This window comes from Anopheles aquasalis, chromosome 2 (assembly GCF_943734665.1).
Source record: "Anopheles aquasalis chromosome 2, idAnoAquaMG_Q_19, whole genome shotgun sequence".
Taxonomy (NCBI): Eukaryota; Metazoa; Arthropoda; class Insecta; order Diptera; family Culicidae; genus Anopheles; species Anopheles aquasalis.
In genome coordinates this window covers 1,362,501-1,370,000 of record NC_064877.1, presented here as the reverse complement: position 1 = coordinate 1,370,000, position 7,500 = coordinate 1,362,501, and the positions used below count along the sequence as shown (strand labels likewise).

Genomic DNA, 7,500 nt, shown 5'->3' with positions numbered 1-7,500 from the left:
TGTGCTAACACGTTTGCGGTGGTAATTTCGTGCATACGATCGTTGCTAAGCGACGGGACGTGGTGATGCTAGGTGCTCTTTGATGATGCTGTTTCATAGGAAGTTTAATGAGCGTCGCTAAACGAGAGGTTGGTGTCCGTCCCCCCAGCCCGGAAAACAATGGCCTGAAGCAGAAGAAAGAATCATTGTAAAAAAAAAACGCCGGTAAATCTGCATATTCGAGTCTGTGGTTTGTGAATGCGGCGAATGTACCGCTAAAAACCATGGATCCATTAGTGAACGTGTGTGCTGGATTACTGGGAATACAGTGCTTAAACCTTTTATCTCTTTATTTTTCAACCGTGGATGTACATTTCGCACAAAAGTGATAAAGTATTTAAAGAAAGCATTAAAATGTGTGATTCTCCATTTAAAGCAAAGCTATTTATAGGTAGTCGATATTCAATATGTTTTTTAAAAGATTGAAAATAGATGAACAGTGATAGTTAACAATTTTTTGAATTTTAATTGTATAATTTTTCATAAAACTCTGTTACCTGCCATGCTGATGTGTGGTAGTAACGTAGGGATATCACGGTCCTTGGACTCTAAAGGTGTGCCTCTCAGGTGGCTTGACCGTGGACCGATTGTGGTTGGCTTTAATTTTATAATCCAAAAACGGTGGTTGCGTGTGTGAGGGCACTGGGCCGGGGATTTGTAAAGGCCGTTTTGCGTCGCAAAGCAATGTGGAGCATTATGTGGTGTGAGCATATCACATAAAACTCCATCAGCACTCCGGCAACAGCGACAGCGACCACGGCAGCGGAACGGACCGTCCTTTTCGATGTACTGGCAATAGGTTGACGCGTATGATGAAAAGCATCACAGGAGGCGATGATGGGCGGCGGGAACGAGCGTCACACAACATAACGTGATTTCGTTTAAACAATTGAAATTTGACACTCCACCACCAGCGGCACAAAGGCGAATCCCCTCCTCATTCGTCCGCCATCCCATGCCATGCTGCCGTGGGATAACTTCATTTCTACACGCAGCACAGGAATGTACCCTGGTCCACACAACAGCGCCAGTAAAGCATCTCATTTCACTGTGGTTTGAGGTGTCTCGACATTCACGTTGCGCTCTCGGCACTCGGCATCTAGCATCATGAGCAGATGGAATGGGGGTCGTTTACGGGTCACAAATAAGTGAAAACCAAAATCTCCTGGCACTGCACTGGCCGGTGGGCTGGATGATCATCTTTACTAAATCTTTGTACCATTGTGCTTCTAAATTAGAATTCCTCTTCGTGTCTAAAGTTATGCGCCGCGGATTGTGCTTGTCGTCGACTGTGGATCCAGCCAGTGGGGATGTGCGGATGTGAAACTACCATTTTCTAGTTCGAACGAACAAAAGGAAACCCCGGACCAGGGGGCCGTGGCAGTGTGAACAAAGATTTCAACTTCTGCTGCTGATGTGATAAGCTCCAGCCCGTCACTCATCTGGAGGGAAACAGTGAAACTTTGCAATCTACTTCACTCTCCAGTGCAGAGGAGATCCTCTTAAGGCTGGTACTGCACGTGGGGCCGAGAAACGAGAAAATCTGTTTGTCTAGCGTACGGAAAAGTTGAAAAAAGTGCCGAGAAGGAAAAAAGAAAAACTCCTCTCAAGGATTAACGTGAAAGTGAGGTCCTTTCACGGGCAGGTTCATCCAGTGTCGGTGCGTGCAGCTGTACCTGTTCGATTATCAATTTCGCAACAAAAAAAGAAGTTTCCCAAAAACCGCCACGCATCGCGTCAGTTTTGGGACATCAGGTGGAACGGGGCTTCGTGCAACTTTTGGGTCCGAGACCGGCCAGGAAACTGTGGCGACAAGAGGTGTGACGCACTCGACACGGTAACGTGCAGAACGGAGCAACAGTGGCAGGAGGAGCGGAAAGAGACAAAGGTAAATAGACGTGCTTTTCCAAGGAAAAGTATACCTTTCCCTCCACCACCGGCACCGGTGTGTATATGGGTTCTTTGTTTGAATTTGTCTACCAACACTCCACTCCTTCGTTTTGGCTCGTCCGGCTCTTCTCCTCGCAGTATGCTACTTATCCTTTTTCCCAGAAATCGTTCATGGTTCGTTCGTGCCTCGTGAGCTGCTTAAGACCAGCTGGACCAACGATCCGGTCATTGCTCAAACGCTGTTTGTTGCTTCCTTCTCGCGTGGCCAACAGATTCACACCCAAGGACCCAGTCCTTGTGGAGGATTAAATCATAAAATCCTAACTACGTTTACATGCTTCGCCATACCAATTTAGAAGTCGCTCATTCGCCGTTTCCCCGGCGCTCATACGTTTTACTCCCCAATTGCGTGCCATGGCCAACCGAATCAACTCGGTTCGGTTTTTATCTCATTTCCGTAACATGGGCTGGTAGTAAAAACCCACGACCCACGGTTCCGTTGCTCTCGTTCGCTACCGCTCGATGCTATAACGGATGGTAAATCGAAAACGTGTGTGAATTTTCATAGCGCCCAAATTTTCGCGAACATGCGTGATCATCAATTATTCAGTTGGTTGCCCTCAGCCCGGTGTGTGGTGGTGGGTACGGCCGCCCAACACAACGAAGTTTTGTTATTAACACTTTTGAAAATGTGATTATTGAATACGCGTGTGATTTCAAGGTGTTTTTTGGCTGGGAATTCAACAGAGGGGTGTGTTAGTTCAATTCTGGGTTACTTTACACTCAATTTGGTTAATATTCTGACTCAGTAACCACAGGAAACAAATAGTCTAGCAGTCATAGCACTCGTTGACCGATTGTTCAATCCGTGGAAGTGAAACACTTTTGAGACGCCCTTGCACATCTCTTTGTGAGGGAACTAATGATTTGATGCCGTGTTTAATGATTGATAAATGCCACCCTTCACTGCAGTATCTAATAATGTGTTAGTAAAAACAAACACGATATACCGGTTTGAGCGACCGCGAAGAGACAGCGTGTTCCAACACCAACGCCTGATGCCTACTAATCGTCATAAGCGCCAGTAAGGTTCTCGCTTGATCATGCCGTCCGGCTGGTTCTCGAACCCCGGAACACACGAAAGCACGCTCCCCTTCCTCCCTCACGCAATGTTTACAGCATGAGGCCCGCGTCAGTGGAATGTGAAGTTGACCCTCCGTCTCAGCTAAGGCCGCGCCCTTGTCCGGTGTCCGAGGGAAACCGTAGAGAAGTTTAATGGTAAGCAGTCGTTACCCTGTAGTTCCGACTCATTTCCATTAATGGGTCTCTCTCCTTCATTCGATTGAGTAATTGGTAGTTTTAGGGGAACGCATTTGAAAATTACTGGCACCACATTACCACAAAACGGACGGTTGTGAAGGAGAGGCAATTCTGTTAGGAAGCTGCCATGTTTTACAAATGTTTGGCTTCATTTTGTGAATGTTTAGTGGTAAAAGAAGTTGTAACACTCAATTGGCGATGGAATTCCTAAATTTATGAACGCCTCAATCACCCTCATTAAGTTGTACAAAATCCGTTTTGAAGTGGAAGGCAAATCCTTGCCAGTCCTCGCGCTGTCCAATAAAAGCTTCGTTTCCGATGGCGACGCATGCCGCTACTGTGCGGGGCCATTTGTGGCAGCTAAAGCTTATGGCTTGAACCCATAAAACCCTGAAGCTCTTTGGATATAACACTTAACGAGAGACAGAAAGATTGAGCTAAATTAATGGAGTGGAAAACACAAAAATTGCACCCATTCTGAGTTCTGCTTCGTTAGGAGGTGTGTGCTTTCTACGACCCGTTATCCAAATGGAGTGCCACGCACTTTATGATAAGAACCGAAGGTGGGAAAAAGAGGATCCACGAGGACAACAACGAGATCATCGGAAATGGTGACACTTTGGACTGAAACCTCGCGAACACTCGCGATGCCAATTAGGCGCTATTGACTTGCAAAAGTGTGCTTACCGGAGTAGAAGAGATGATGCGTTCAACTTTCACGATGCTAAAATTTGTTTGCATATCCCGCGTACGCGTTAACGAGGAGAAAAGTTTTTACTCGACTATAACCGAAAGGGAACACGGCTAACCAATCGTCGCGGTTAGCTTGATTTGTTATTTAAATGCAAAGTACTGTTGTAAAATCACATTCATCTGCGGTTTCCTTTTTGCGCCACAGTCTTCATAGCCTCCTATAGTCCATACGAACGGCCCATTATGCTGTGTCCAGGGATAAACAAATCTTCCCCAGAGAGAGCTATCCAGTGAGTGATGGACATCGCTATCGCCCCCCAACCCCGAAGGTGGATCACCCTTTTTTTCCACATATGTTCGCCTCCCTGTGGGGGCGCCCATAAATGCAGTAATGGGACAAATCGAGCATAAAACCGACGAGAGTGTCACGGAAAGGCAGCAAAAGCAGAACCCGGATTAAACTTTCGACGAGCAAATCGGCTTGACGAGGAAAATTACATTACGCGCACCGTACCCGTGTACGTGACTAACGTGAGATTAACTTTTCATGAAATTTCCCTCCAGTGTGCTCCAGCCTTTTGCTTTTTTTTGTTTTCTTCGTCATTGTTGGTCTGGAATTACTTCTTCGCATCCGGGAGCCGCTTGTTGAAGGATGTTAGTTAGTTGGGCCAGGGCCATGGGTTTGGGGTGTTTTTTTTTTTTGGGGGGGGGGCATTGTTTAGGCACCATGGATCACGCGGATAAATTGAAACACTTTATCAACCAGGAAATGGGATACCGAGCCGGGATCGTTTGCGGCTTGACATTTACGCGGGCCTTGCTGTGTCGGGCGCTGACACAAAATGGGAGATACAAAAAAATCCTTTTTAACCGGAATCGGTCACCTAAACGGCTCCGGTAAAGTTGTGCAATTTAATACCTTGCACACGAAAGGGCACGTTTTGTGTGCTCACCGTTTGGGGCCACGGTTTAGAGAGGAGTGGAAACATGATAAAATGGGATTTATTTCTTCGGCAAAGGGGTTTGGGTGATATTCAATATCGGCCGATTGGAAAGGCGAGTTTAATCGAAATCATTTTCGGTTTAATTCCGGGGACGCGAACGCGCGCACACCCACGTTGCCCACGCTAATCCGATGCAACGTGTCGCGCAATGGCGTCGGGAACCCTTACACATTTGGTGACACTTTGGCCACGGCGCGTTTGCGAGGTTTCCCTCAATCCGTCGACGACGGATTCGCGCTCCGACCGCCTTCTGATTTCACCCCGTAAGCCGATCCCTTTGGCAGGTACGGCACGGGGAAAGGAATCACAGGGTCGGTGGCCTATTTAAAGTCATTTTATAAACGACCACACCCGTCCATTCTTATGCTACTGGACGGTGGATGCGAAAGAAATCGCCGTGCTTTTATCGAGGCGACACCGCCCCCCCCCCCCCCTTTCTAGGAGCATATGTGGCCATCGTGGCATGCAAATGAACGAGCGACCATAAAAAGGGAAAATGTCCAGACCGTTTGTTACGCTCCACAACACACCCACACGAACGGACAGGCTAGAATGCGGAAACAGCACGAAGAAAAGGATAAAATGAGGAGGCATTTTAATGGCGGCCCGGTGGGGGTGGTGTGATGATGATCGGCTTCACCTTCAGTCGAGGAGTTGCACGATGCTATTCTTGGGAGACAAAGGAAAAGTGGGCAAAAAAAAAAAAAAAAGGGGATACCCGTTTCTTCTCGCCGTCTTGGATAACGATAACGGTCAGCAGTGACTCCCAGGTTGCAGCGATGATGGAGCTCGTAATTTGTTGAAACAAATGGTCACCGAAAGAGGAGGGTGGCGACATCATTTTGATGCTTCATTTCACCATAATTTTCACCGAGAACACAAAATTACTTCCTGTTCCTGGTTGTCGTGGCATCATGGTTGGCTCTGTTTGCTGCTGCCATGCCATGCCATGCCATGGGCCTACTATGCGCTGCCCCTTGCGTTGGTAAACATTTGATAAACCCTTTGCTCCCCCGGAGGAGCACGATCTGGAGCTTGCCTCTCGATTGCGCCGCTTGCCATTCGATAATCCACAGAAATGAAAGGAATGCCATCGGCTTTGATGGAAACCGAACTGGCCAACGTGCGATGCGGTGTGTCGTGGCTATGCTTTCACTGCTCCCTGGGCGCCAATTTTGGGTCGAAATAATTTCCACCCAACAGCCCACAACAACATTCCTAGAATAGAGTAGGCCGCCCCCCCCCAAACCGGACCACCGGCAACCCACATCATCCTCCTTCCGATCGTTTCATCTTTCCGCTCGCTCGTAGAACAATATTTGATGAGACTCGGTGTTTGGGTGTTTGGGTGTGTGCGTTATATTGTGGCTCCCCTTTGGCAGTGGACAACCATGATGTGGTTCCTCGTTTATGCTGCAGCAACACTAGGCGCCCTGGTGTGGCGCCTTTGTCAACACCCGGTTACACACGCAAGCGACAGGGGCTACAAATGATCAAACGCGTTCGAGCCAGGACCAGGCACTGTACAAGACCGTTTGGGTCCTTTTATTCCCTGCTTGTAAGTCGCCAACGCATAAAGAAGGGTGCAACTTTGCCTTCGTCAATGAACCAGAGCCTGGGCGCCCGGGGACCGATGCCTAACGTAGGGTTTCCGTTCAATCTTTTCTGCAACCCGTCGGTCGTAGCAATGATGCAAAAGGGACACCATCTAATGCACGACGCAGAGTGGCTGCATCTTTAACCAAAGATGGATCAAACATGGCCTTGAGGTGCTGAATGTCGTTAGCCAATGGATGTTAGATCTTCCGCGCTACGGTTGCCCGGAGCAACAGCAAATTTAATTGAATGGATCGATTTTCTGCAAGATAAACCCATTTTTTTATATTTATGGATTAGTTTTGCTCGAGTAGGAATGGAATTTTAAATATTACCTTGTCTTGTTTTAAAAAAAAATTACTGGATCTGTTTCATCTGAGCAAGCAATGATAGATTTTAAATAATTCCTAGGACATGGCCTACTGCTCTTTTGCCGGAAAAAATGTTATCCTTCTTGTAAAAGAAAAAATGCCAAAGAAAACTATTTAACATAAATTCATCGATCAACGAAATAAACATCATGAACTAGGAAATCCACCAAAGGGCATCCCATTAGGCTCCGAGTTCAACAAACAATGACAAAACAAATTGAGACACGGAGTCCACCTAGGCCTGTATGTTGGATGGGAGAGAAGAAACAGAAACAAATCCCCAACAATCGAATACCAAACTGACCCTTACCGGGAAAAGTCATTCGCAAAAGGTCGTCGAATTCCCATCCCCAAAAACCCCGGAAAGAAAAATTCATCTTCGTCCGCAAGGAATTTCCAAAGGAACTCCATTATGGGGACCGGTGGCCCGGCGACTTCTGGGCTATTGGCCCTTACCACAACTAACATCAATAAACAAACGAAAACCGAAATGAAAAGAGCTAGCGGAGAACGGAGGAGAAAAACATCGAATCAAACCGTACGCTCGATTGAACAGCAAATCGAAACGGCGGACTGCTTAGTCCTCG

General features: G+C 47.2%; 1 protein-coding gene across 2 annotated transcripts in view; it reads left to right on the top strand.

Moving 5' to 3' along the window:
• The window catches only part of LOC126572908 (uncharacterized), a 23,437-nt gene that overhangs the window by 153 nt on the left and 15,784 nt on the right, over window positions 1–7,500 (top strand). The window contains exon 2 of one of the 2 annotated variants that reach the window (XM_050232623.1): window positions 1,278–1,927. The gene's annotated coding sequence lies outside the window, so the exon portion shown is untranslated. Of the gene's footprint in view, window positions 1–1,179; window positions 1,928–7,500 lie in introns of those variants that run through there. The other variant, XM_050232621.1, reaches the window with a different exon arrangement.